The 13,150-nt window shown below is 38.8% G+C and overlaps 1 protein-coding gene and 1 long non-coding RNA gene across 3 annotated transcripts in view; one reads left to right on the top strand and one right to left on the bottom strand.

Annotated features, from left to right (window-relative positions):
- The window catches only part of LOC105917636 (glutamate receptor ionotropic, kainate 2), a 1,028,886-nt gene that overhangs the window by 449,792 nt on the left and 565,944 nt on the right, over positions 1-13,150 (top strand). The gene's annotated exons all lie outside the window — the stretch shown is intronic.
- On the bottom strand, positions 8,561-10,065 carry LOC118558142. Its single transcript, XR_004928171.1, has 3 exons — positions 9,741-10,065; positions 9,585-9,652; positions 8,561-9,227 (listed from the first exon to the last, which is right to left on the bottom strand). It is a non-coding gene; the product is annotated as an uncharacterized LOC118558142 (long non-coding RNA).

The following is a 13,150-nucleotide window of genomic DNA, read 5'->3' as shown; positions in this document are numbered from 1 at the left end:
CTGGTGACTAACAAATTGCACAATTTTTAGCTGTTATTAGAGGAAGGACTCATTTTCACAGAACAATATATTTTGAGTACAATGTTTCTCATGCAGCATTTTACAAGAATTAGTCTAGTTTAGATTACTTTGTTTTTGTTTAGAATGTCATTTAAGTGTCGGTGTGTGAGCCTTGAGCGCAGTTTTGTCTTATTGATGTACATTACAGAGAAAACCTATTCACGAAGGTAGGTAGTCCCAAACATACACAAAATATTTGCAGCTAGGGCTGTTAATTTTGGGAAGCCTGGCAGGAGATACTGATAAAATGTGTCCAGGTCCACTGAGGCACATGTGTTCTTCAAATTTGTATCACATTGTAAATCAATTATTTCTAATTTGTTGTTGATGAGCACATCAGATTCTTTGACTGTGAAGGGTGAGCGGAAAAACTGCAAATTCTATCTCGAGTTCACTAAAGACCTAAAACCAACCAATGTATTCCAATTCAATGTTACATATCTCTTTTCTACATTAATAACTAAAAATTAGTAAACTAGCTTCAGTTGTAAAACATATTTAGTAGACAGGTACAAATAAAGAAAAAGCTGTTGGGTTTATATCTCTGAAGCTGAGATATCATAGGTCTGCTGATACCTAAGAGTAGGTTAATGTAATAGCCAATGATTTCTAAGATAAGATTTGAAACTTGTAAGTTTTCCTCCTACATCCAAATAATTTTTCAAAAACAAAAAAGACCTTGTAGTTGCAGTAAGTACATATCACTATAAAATGACATTTGAGTAATGAAGACTACAAATAAAAAAACAATTACTTATAACAATGTGCAAACTGAAGGCAGCAGCTTTCAATGTTTGTTTATAGCAAATCAAACTGAAAGCATTTTTTTTGGAAACTAGTTACACAAGGCTAAAACAGCTCTCAGCCGTAACACACTTGCACCAAAGATGTCATTATTTTTAAGCCTTTCCTCTTGAAAAACCTTCCAGTGCTCTGCTTGTGCTGCCCGTTCTTTTCAGAGCACTTTCTAGGGATGTTGCTCTCTGATTCAATTGAAGCAGAGTACCTCCAAGCACTTCTCTACCAAATTGCCAGTTGACTTCAACACTAGAGGATGCCGATTTGGTGGAAGTAGACTCAGGCAAGGTAAAATTAACTGATTGATTGTCCAATAAGATTTCATGCTTTATGCCTCCTGTTGAGCAATTTATCAGAGACACTGGCCATTTTTCTTTCCAATAATTTCAAAACGAGGGTAGTAAGACTCAGCTTTTAATAGAAGACTGTTTTTTTTCTGACCTTAATAATTTCATACCTATTCATTTGCTCAGAATTAAATGATAAGATGTTTCAGTGATTATCTTTTTTCAGACGTCTGCTTTCCTTCTTTTCTTAAGAAATGTAATCTTCATTCTTGGAAATATTTTAAATTAACTTCTGCTGATATAGTCAAATGGAATGAGTGTTTTTACCCTTAAAATAAGATAATTAGATATATTCACTTGAAATAAGATGGAGATGAATTGTTCTTACTTTAAAGGTATACTATGCAACCGGGGTTGATTTTCCAGCGAGGCTCCCCCCAGAGGGCGAAAGTAAAAGTGCACTGTCGTAAAGATGCTCAGCTGTTCTCCTGTTTTCTCCGTCAAGCCAGGCGCGGTTGTTTTGAGCTTAGCAGACAGGCGAACGCAACGAAAAGTGGAAAAAAACGGCAGTACAAACAATGACTAACACAGTGAAGGTATGAACATCAAGCTTCCCGCAGCGCTATCTTGGCGCCGCCACCGCCGCCGCGGTAGCGTCTCGCCAACATAAAAAAAAAAAAAAAAAATAATAATAATAAAAAAAAAAAAATAATAATAATAATAATAAAACTCGATATGCTTGCATATTTATTTGACGTTAACATGCGGTTCTTTGTTATTGCTTTCGCGCTTGCATATAGTGAATGGCAGGGCAAAAACACATGGAGTTCTCGCTGTAAAGCGAGACTTCTGAGCCTGTGTGTGCGGGCCGTGAGCTCTTGCAATGCGGTACCGCGCACGTGACGTCACCGTCTCAAGAGCAACGCCCCTTTTGCCGCTTAGGTAGGGCATACAGGAGAGAAAGCACGGATAACCCAGCTATTACAAGCGCAACAGAAACAGCGATATGACCGACTTTACAGCCGTTAAACTTTCCCAAGACGATGTCCCAGGCACACGGTTTACTGGTCGCACTGTCGAAGAACACACCAACCTTCAGCTCAAACGATGGCTTGAGGTTCGAGGGTTTAAAAAGACTGGAAAACTGGCCGAGTTGATGAACGGTAAGCTTTGTTTTTTTTTTCCTGCGCGGCGATCATGGCAGCGTCGGCCGTTTTTTTGTTGTTGTTGTTGTTGTTTGCAATCACCGTCCAGGGGTCCGTTCTTCGTACGTCGCTAACTCAGTTAGCAGGATTTCATTGTTGACGATTTGGCATGATCTTGGATCGTTTGGTTCTTCGAAAGACATCCTGCACTTGTTGTCATAGCAACATGTGCGCCAGCTTAAGCCTGCTCGAGAGCAGGCTTATTTCATGTAAACAAGATTAGATCACGGCTGTATAAGCGGAGGAGATAGGGAAGTCTGTCGTAGCCATGTCCATTTTTACGACTGCAACCTGTTGCGGAAGGTGCAAGAATAATTTGAAGAGTTTTTTAAATTAACCGCGTATTGCGCAATAGACAGGATCCTTTAGTGCAGCGCGACAGTGTAATTGTAGAGAGATTTTTCTTGGTGGCTGTTATAAACAGACAAACATCATTTAACAGTGGCTTTTAAAGAGGAAAAAGTGGTGTTGGAGCCATAAATCTAAAATATTTAAGTTATTTGTATGATGGTTTGCTTTTTATTTTTATCCTATTTAGTAAGAAGATTTGTTCGGGCCATTTTATTGTGAAGTTTAGTTTACTTTGAAAGGCTTGCTTCCTGTCGAGCCGTATATTGTATTAGAAAAAACTATGGGTGGATTATCTAGACACGGAGCAATACAGTTTTACCGTGTAAACTGTGGATGACTTGGAAAAGGAAAATTTTCATTTTTTTATGGATAAAGATTTATTTATTTTTTGTTAAAATTCCCAGTTTGCACATGTCCTTTACTTCCCGTGTCTAAGGAATGACACTGAAATTTGGATCTCTTGACACAACAAGTGCCTTTTTAAAATAATGTATAATAATTAAAGGCTACCATTTTGTAGAATATTCTTTATTTCACTTTTACTTGTCCCCATGTTCTAGTGGGTCCCGTGGAGGCTCTGATATAAAAGAACAAATAATATCAAATTATTAAAATGCAAAAATTCATACTGTAGAAAGTGATAGAAACATCTACCATGGACAGTATTTACGCATTAATTTGTCTGCTACTTTTTGCCAGCCCTCTCTCCTGGCTTTAACAGATTTTGAGGTGTTTTAATTAATGACTCAAATTCGGCATAACCTTCCAAGCTCTTGCTCTGCTTGGGAGAAAAACTGTGGGCGTTCTTTGCTGAACAGCCAATAGCAGCGCTGCTGATCATTGTTTCTACTATCGATACATTTCCCCTTTTAAACAAATGCATGAACGCGCAGTTGTCTCAGATAACTCAATCCAGCCATACTAATCATAAACAACAAGTGTGTTCGAAGAACCCAATTAGCCGCATCAGGATTAGCCGGATGAAATCATCTTGGATGTGTCATTTGATCTCGGATGTTTTAAGCAACGTACGAAGAACGGACCCCAGGAATGGGTATATGTTTAATGTTTGTCTCATTTGAAATGTTTTTGAGTAAGCTATCCTGGTAGCAGGCTATCATGTTAGCGCCTGCTACCATGATAGCCTATATGCGATCATGGTAGCAGGCGCTACTTTATTAACATGTCGGCCACCAAAATACTCTTACCTTGACTTGATGTCGCTGGAATTGGGTCAGGATGTTCTTCGGTTGTGCCCTTTCCTCCGACAAAATGCTTGCTACATATGTACTTGAATTTGGTAACTTTTTCCGGGTTGAACTGTTGTGTAGGCCGACCGCCCCCGGTCCCAGCGCACACATTTCTCCTTGGCAGTCTTGAAGAAAACATCCTTCATATGCGGCCGATCAGCGTAACTCGAGTCGCTGTTGCACGTTCCATAGCAACAATGTTTAAAAACCATGGTCTTAGATTTGGAAAAAGCAGTCGTTTACCGAGTAAAACCTAGGCTAACGCACGTCTTATTTACAGCAAAACAACGGCGGCTTTCCGGAGTTTGCCCCACTGCGTACCACGTGATGTGACGTCATCGTGACGTTGTGTTTCTAAAAATAGCTCACGCGCGGTACCCCATTGCAAGTGCTGTGTTTCCCCCACAGACCACCAGGGCAGCCGAGAAAACCTTTGTTCGATCTGAAATCACTGATTTAATCATCCAAAACGGTATGGAACACATTAACTGAAAAATGTTGCATAGTATGCCTTTAAGTGCAGAAATCTTTTTCCTTTGGCAGATCATCTCATTTACCTTCTCAAATCGAGGGCAAATACTCTGTTTTAATTTAGGGAGAGAATAAAACTCACCTAAACTCTAGAATGAATGCATCATACAGGAATTTCAATGAGTGCAATACGATAGCAACAGAAAGAACCATGTTCACCTCTGTTTTTGGGCGTGCCGTTGCCGCAGATGGCCGCTATTTGCGTGGGAGCAGCGTGAGTGGGGGTTTGGGGAGAAGCCACACTGGATCAGGACAAAGATTTGAGCAAATGTGAGAAAAATGTTGTTTCATCCTGTTGAATTTTTCTGTACCAAGCATTAAAAGCCTTCACTTCTCCCTGATGTGCAATTACACATTTTAAGTTATCTAATAGTTATCAAATAAACAGCTGAGCTTTGTTCTGTTCTGCTCCCAAACTCTGGAATTCTCTCCCCCAGAAATGTACAATTCCAAACACCCTCTGCCAGTTCAAGTCTAAACTTAAAACCCATCTGCTTAATAATGCACTCTCTGTGATTGCTGGTTTATTCTGTCTGTTGTATGCTATTTTATCTTTATTGTTCTGCTTGTTCTATATAGGGCTGTCATAAACAGCTATTTTAGTAATCAATTATTCTATTGATTATTCTGACGAATAATCGAGTAATTGGATAAGAAGATCGACATACTGCAGATTTTTCACAAAATTACTTAAGATAATTCTATGAGTAATAGAAATAAAGGAAAAAATGCTAATTCACTGTGTGCCTCTGATAACGTATTTTTGGTCAAATTTGATGTATGTAGTGTGGATTCAGGCAATGTATAGAAATTTATGAATTATTTCGTAAAGTTCATTTGTAGCTCCAAACATATTTAGAGTGTTTTTATTCACATTTTTGTCTTGCCAAAAGCTTCTCTCTCCTACAGCCTGGATCACAAGTACGTGAACAGATAAGCAAATTATGTGATGACATCATCTAGCAACTTCTAGCGACTTTTAGGACAGCCAGTAGTGACTGTCCCTGCTGAGGAACACTACCTGTACTTCCCTCCCAACTAATGGACAGCTGTTGAGGCTTAGGTAAAGGGATCAAGGTCAAATGGTGACAGTCACCCCGACCCGTTGATTATAGTTTTTATAATTACGGGAAATATTACTCTTTATTTCGCTCTTAGTTCAAGAATTGAACTATTATTATTGTCCTCACAATATATTGAAGTTCAACTTTTCCGTTGCCACTTGTTTTTGATATCAGGTTTCAAACTTTTAGAAAAACTGTATTCTAAAACTAAGAGGAAACGTAAATCCTCCCTGATACATCGCCTCATTCTCTGGACTTTAAGGAATGACACACAGCTGAAAAACATTTATTTTCCGTGAGTGTTCCAGCCTCATAAGAGGTTGAACTATGGTGGGAGAGAATAAAAGGTAAAGCCAGTCGTTCTTCTTGAACATTTTATTTTACTTGGCTCTTCAACATTATGTTGCTTCTCAGTGATTAATCCAAGCTCTTCACAGGTTCTGAAACAAACAGGACATCTTGGAGCTGTCTGTTAGCAGTTTTGCAGGGTTTATTTAAAACATACAATAGCACAGCAATTAAATGCCTTTCTAATGAGGATTTCTTGAGATTTCACAGAACAGACTTCTGGCATGTCAGGCATGTCTCGATGACATCAAAACCTGGATGATTTTAAATGTCCTGCTTTTAAATTCTGACAAGACAGAAGTTGTCATCTTTGGACCAGAGTCCTGAAAAAATAAATTTGTTAATGAATTAATTTGGATGGCATTAAATTGGCCTCTCGTAAAAAAACAAACAAACTTGGTGTTATGTATTTTTTGACCAAGACATGTAATTTGATTCCCATATTAAACAGATTTCCAGGGTTTCCTTTTTTCACCTAACAGAGCACTTCACACTCAGGCTGCAGGTGTACCAGTGGTTCTTAAAGTCTCTAGAACTAGAATGGGAGGCAGATCCTTTAGTTACCAGGCTCCTCTCCTGTGGAACCAACTCCCAGTTTTGGTCCGTGAGGCAGACACTCCGTCTGCTTTTAAGACTAATCTTGACAAGGCTTAGAGTGGCTTATGTTACCCTGCTATAGGCTTAGGCTACTGGAGGATATCAAGGTCTATTTTTCTCACTCTGTTTAGTTCTCCTATTGTTCTCCATTTTGCATTGTTTGTTGTTATTTCATCTTTCAACTTTTTGTTCTCTGTCTTTGTTCTCTTCATAGTAAGTACAACCGGTCTGGAATTCTGTTAGCTGTGACATCATCCAGGGAAGACAAATCATCTGCTATTACCATATAACATATAAAGGATTCCTGATTTATGTGCTTGTGTCTCTGCTCTATCTTTTCTAACCCCCAGTCGGTCGAGGCAGGTGACCGTTCACACTGAGCCTGGTTCTGGTTCTTCTGGAGGTTTTCCTCCCTGTTAAAGGGGAGTTTTCATCTCCACTGTCCCTTTATGTATGCTCAGTATTAGGGATTGCTGCAAAGACATCAACAATGCAGAGAACTCTCCACTGTGGCTCTACGCTCCTTCAGGAGGAGTGAATGCTGCTTATCAAGACTTGCTGCAATCTGATGGGTTTCCTTAGAGAGGAAACATTTTGACCAATCTGTCTGGATGATTTGGTTGAATGATACAATATAAAAAAATGAATTGGATTGAAAAGTTCTATACAATGTTTTAGAGGGTTCTGAAAGGCGCTTTTTTAAAACAATACGTAATGTTATTATTATTATTCTATTCTATTCTACAACTGCTTAGAATTATGTTATTTAGGGGGTTTCTAAATTCCTAGTTTGCAAAGTACATACAGCATGATCCCAGCACCTGCTTCACAATGAGTTGGCAAGTTATATTGTTTTCCGTTTCTCAGCAGGTTAACTAATGTCTAGCTTTTCTTAATCTATATTTTCAGTGTTTTACAATATGAGTACAATTGCTATAGATTGCATGTGTAATAGAAAAAAAAAACATATTTCTCCAAAAAATACACATTTAGATCAATGTTATTTTTCATCATAGAACTATCCACGCTACTGAAAGGAGAAGTCCGGTCAAAATCAGAATTCAAACTGCTGAAAGTACTTTAAATATAAAATTATTACATACTGTTCAATAAATGATAAGCTTTTTTAATTAAGAGTAATTTTCATTTGAAGGTTATGGAGGCAGCCATCTTGGTGAAAAACAGTACTGCCACCTCCCGGTTTGTGACGTCAGGTCGCGGGACCGGCTATTGAGCAAGTTCCAATGCCCTATCTGTCCCCTTGTAAATAAATATCCGTTTTCATGCCAAAATATTTTTTTAAACCTCTTAAACAAAGATAGACAGGGTATTAAGCATTTAAATTTAAATTAATACTAGCATTACATTTTAGAGACATAAAAAAAACAAATAGGCATTAAGGTACGGTTTATGGGTTGGTTCTGCAATGTTATAAGATGAGTATAAAACTCATCTTTAGAACCAATCTCTGCTCAAAATGGTGATCTGCACCGCCTAATCTACTTTCAGCAGTTATCATCAGTTATTGCAACCGTAAACTGCAGAAAATACAGGCAGAGCTGCTCTTTCTGAGTTTACTCTGCTCCTGTCAGGATGAACTGCAGCTCGTTATGAAGCGGAGGGATAGTTCCTATTGAGTTTGCTTGTAAAGCTCAGAGAACTGCCGTCGGCTCTCTGCGATTCTGCGTCACAGGATGTGATGTCAGGCTGCCATTATTGCCCAAATATGGGCAATAATGGCCGCCCCCATACACAGTGATCCAGACGACAATTAGGCCCGTTTACACTACACTTTTTTAATCGAGCCGAGCCGAGACCAGTCTGAGCTTGGATCAGTTAACCAAGCCAAGACAACCGTTTACACACCACACTATCCCGGTTCCTTGGTTGCTCCTCGCCTCTTAGTGACGATCTGCGGCACTACCGCTCTCTGGGATTGAAGGCGGAAGCAGCAAAACAAAACGGCGGCGCCCTTAACATTCAGGATGTTATGGTTAGACAGAGTCGGCTTTTGGGACGTGGATAAGACAAACAAACGTCTAATAAGGATTTACAGACGCAGGAAACAACGACAGACACAGAGGTTCATCATGTAACACAGTAGAGAAGAGTCCTATGTATTTTAGATAAATGGGCCAATAGGTTCGGCTATCGGAGCACAGTGAGGGTGTTTAAATGACAACGGAGGCAGTTGGATGGTTTTAACGAACGACTGCTTTAGTGAGATAAACCATCAAATTAACAAACAGTTGTACAAGACAAAAAATTATGAAAATAAATTCAACACAATAAAATACATAAAATAATATGAACACTTGGCCAAGTGCTACTTCTCTGGTTTTATCTATTTTGGGTGCACCCTGTTAATCTAAATTCTGAAATTTAATAGATCACAGATTATTCAAATTCAGTTCACATTCAGATTGGACTCAACATCAGTCACGTGAGGAGGGTGTCCTACACAGTAGTTTGTTACTACGTCCAAAATAAAATTTATGTCCAAAGTCCCAGAATGAAACGAAAAAAATGGAAAAAGTCAGTAAGTAGTCTCGTGCATAACAAACTCTGCGTGAAGATTCGAGTGACACAGGCCTACCACACCGCAGGGTGCAGCAGAACTCCAAATGCAAAAGGAGGAAGCCAGTTCCTTTTCTAAGTCCAGGTGGGAAGGCTCGCCATCAGTCTCTTGAGGAATCCACCTCAGGAACGATCCAGCGTAACAAAAAAAAACCTGACCTGTCAACAGACAAGACCAGCACAATAATAGGATCTTTATCAAGCTGTGTTAACTTTAATCCTTAATTCGTGTTTCCATAGACATATCTGACATGAATTTATTATGTTACTCAAACTTGCAATAAACAGTTGTTTTTTTTTTTTTTTACCAAAATGCAGTATTTCACTGCATTTTCAATTCACATTTTGTTCTAATTGTAACATATTTTTTCAAGCACAATAATACAACATTGAATTTTACCCAAACTCAGTAAAAGTTTACATTTGAATCATTAATAGCTCAAATAAAGGCTATTATTCAACAATAATGTGGAAATACAGAACAAAACCTTAATGAAAAGCACAGAATATGCTCACCGATCTCAATGCATCAGTTTGGGACAACAATATGATGGCTCCGAGTCCAGACAGGTGGGACACTTCAGCTGAACAGAGAGCGGAATGAACTAGCAAGGCTAACAAAGTAGCTCTAATGCTCGGCAGAAAAAAATAAAGTTTAGCCTTTTAACTCACCTCAACTAATTCCAGATTAGAACTTGGATAATAAACAGCAATTTCAATTGCAAAAAGCTTCGTCTTTTCATTCGTGTGTAATACTATAATAGTCTTAACACAGACTCTGACGCTGCACAGCTCAGCAGTCTCGTCCTCGTGTCCGATCTCTCTCGCTCACACTATATTGCTGCAAACATGGGAAAGCAGGGCGGGACCTACAGGGGCAGTCTGCATTCTCATTGGTGGATAGACACTGGAAACTTAACTTCCTATTGGCTAGATAGACTACCTAGCTCCCTTAACGTCTGTTTTCTTAAAGAGGCATCCCCATTTTATGTATGTTACACCCACACTGCTAAGCAGAATCATCTCTGGAAATCGTGTGGCATGGTAAGGAAGCTAGTATTATTATGAATGTCTGAAATTTGTCTGAATGGAGTGTGACTCGGGATGTGCAGCCAGACACGGCAGAAAAAACGCGGACAGTCAGCTGACTGTAAGGGGATGACGCGGTCTGCTCATGCGCTCTTTATCAGATAACCGGGTCAGAAAAAAAAACCAGGCCGAGACCTACTCAGGAACTGGTCTGCGGTTAGCGCGGTCCGGTTATGTTAAGCTCGGTTCAGTTCAGTTTGCTGACCATTTACACACAAGAGTTATCTCGGTTACCGAGCTCGGACTGGTCTCGGCTCGGTTAAAAAAGTGTAGTGTAAACGGGCCTTAAGCTATTATTTTTTTTGCCTGGGTAAAGAACCAGCTAGTCATACTGCTCGCAGTGCAGTATGACTGAACAATGACAAATATTTCAACATAATGAGCTGATAATTTTATAAGCATTCAGTTCACAATTTCATTGTCACTTTTAATATTTATATCTTACTTATTCAAGTAGATAATTATTTCATGTACTATTATATATTTTTTTTGGAACGTTAGCGAGGCGGTAGCCTGAGTTTGGCGAGGCGGCCGCCTCGCCAAGATAGCGATGCGGGAAACCCTGGTTTTAGATAAAGCTAATGATCCCCTGATTTTCCCTTGTTGACCTGACTTCCCCTTTAAATAATTTGCATACCTCGGGTGTTTGTATATGTGAACGGTTTTACATATTTTATCAATACAAACACAGAGTCACAGACTGTGGCATGACAAAATAAGGAAACTGAGATCCAAGCTAAATTAACGGCAGTGATGATCCTGTACGCAAGCGTAAAAATAACAATATAAAGTAAATTGTGGGTTGTCATTATTTATCTTGGGCCTTCTTTCCTTCCGCGCATGCTGTGAGGTGATTGGATTGCAGTTATTAGCAAAGACTCTCTGCAGCTGTAATTGCTATATCAGGATTGAGTCATGGGGAGATGTGTGATGGCTGTGAGCAGCGAGGAAAAACGAGGGAGGGATGACAATAATTGGGTTTGTTACATTTGATTGAGGCTCACTTTCATCCAGCTTCTCATCATTTTCTCAAGGATTATGTACTATAAAACATGATGTAATTACTGTTAGGATCTTGGCCTATCAACAGTTTTATCTGCTTTGGAAATCAGTTGTGTAATGTTGCAGAGGGAATGGAGTACCTTTAGGCTGGAGCTAGAGCTAATATACTGTGCAATTGTTAAAGAGATCAGGAAGCAGACCAATTCATCTTCCTGAGGAACAGCTCAGTTGTTTTTGTGCAAAGGACTAATAGTAAAAATACCCACAACCTGGTTTAATTCCTGGGGACTCCAAGAATATATAAACCCAGATTGGACTTGTTTTACAGCACATCCCATAAAATCTTAATTTGATTTTCTGAAAAGATTCACGCGACAGTTTATAGAGCTCTTAAGAAATTGTTTTTAAAAAAATATGAATTTCCACCTGCATTCACCTTCTTTATTGAAATTACTGTAACTGATCCTCTAGGGGTAGTCCAGGTGAAAGTTGTATCACTTTAAAACAAAAGTAATTTTCACTTGGTGGCACTGCACACAAAAATGCCATAACATTTATAGCCTCAACTACTTATCTACTGAGGTCTACCCATCCACAGGTTAAAACAAATTTTGCCAGATCGACTCACAATAAATTAACGCTGGTGAGGCTGGTTCAACAACTGTATGGCAGCAAGTATTGCCACTTGCGCCGAGAAAGTGGCCACTGCCCTAACTCCTGAGGTTATTTGTGGCTTCAACAGTTTTTATTTTCCAGTAATCAGTAAAGAAAAAAACAATGTTATATGAAAAAGTTAAAAACTGATTTGGTTCCTGTGCTGTACATGCACAGGCCATTTATGTTATGATGCTCTTTGCAATGCTGCTGGATTTTATTCTGTCCCAAGACACTGAACTAATTGGCCAATCCTGATCTAAACACTTCAAAGAGATTTAGCTTGTTATAGTACCATACATGATCATGAATGCAGCAACCTTGTTAGCACCACATATTTCTGAAAAATATGACTTAATAATACGTTATGTTGCCGTGGCCCAGCAATAGCCATATCAGTATATTCTCATATTATGCTATACAAATGCTCTGACTGCTAGAATTACGGCAAAAATTATTCATACCCGTGACAGGTTTAGATTTAATCATATCAAAATTTTATGCACCATGTTTCTTCTGTCTGGAAGTAACATTAATGTTTCGGCTGCCTGAGTCCTGACTTAACTTGACAGGGAATATTTGGAAGAATCTAAAGATTGTGGTGATGACAAGGAGGCCTTCAATATCAAGAACCTGGAGGGGGAGTGGTGGCCTAATGGTTAGAGTACTGTGCTTGTGTCCTGGAGGTTCTGGGTTCAACTGCCACTCTGGGTCCCTGAGCAATGGACTCAGGGCAGTCAAACTTTTTTACAGTAGCAGGCTACACACTATCAGGTAGGAGGGTGCACTTATGCCGTTGCCCGAGCCCCGGAGGGGAGAATTTTGAAAAATAGTCTCCCTGATGTATTTTGGAAGCTTTCAAGACAGGTGATTATTTAAAGAATAGAGTCAGAGTGCATGTTTTAAATTGAATAAAAGGCAAAAAAAGAAGTGAATGATCAATTCTTCAAAAACAACCTTTGTTTTTTTATTATTATTCTTAAAACATTACTTTTTTCACATAATGTTATCATCATGTTTTAACAAGGTAAGGTAATCTCCATTTGCATAAAATTAGTTTAATTTGAATTACTAGCCCCACATAAAACAGATCAGATTAGGTGAGGTCTATTTATCTTAATATTATTATTCACAGTTCTGTTCTTAAAACGATCGTAACATTTCTTCACAAACAAAGTCAAATTTTTATGATAAAAATACAGGGTTGGAATTTGAAATTGAATTCACATGTTGAATTTATTTCAGTCATATTGCTCTTTCGAAATCTCTTATCTCAGTTTAATTTCACTTGCACTCATCACACACACAATATCATATAATCGGCGAGGATTCTAGAG

This window comes from Fundulus heteroclitus, chromosome 3, assembly GCF_011125445.2.
Source record: "Fundulus heteroclitus isolate FHET01 chromosome 3, MU-UCD_Fhet_4.1, whole genome shotgun sequence".
Taxonomy (NCBI): Eukaryota; Metazoa; Chordata; class Actinopteri; order Cyprinodontiformes; family Fundulidae; genus Fundulus; species Fundulus heteroclitus.
The sequence above is the reverse complement of the archived record's forward strand: the minus strand, read 5'-3'. Positions and strand labels throughout refer to the sequence as shown.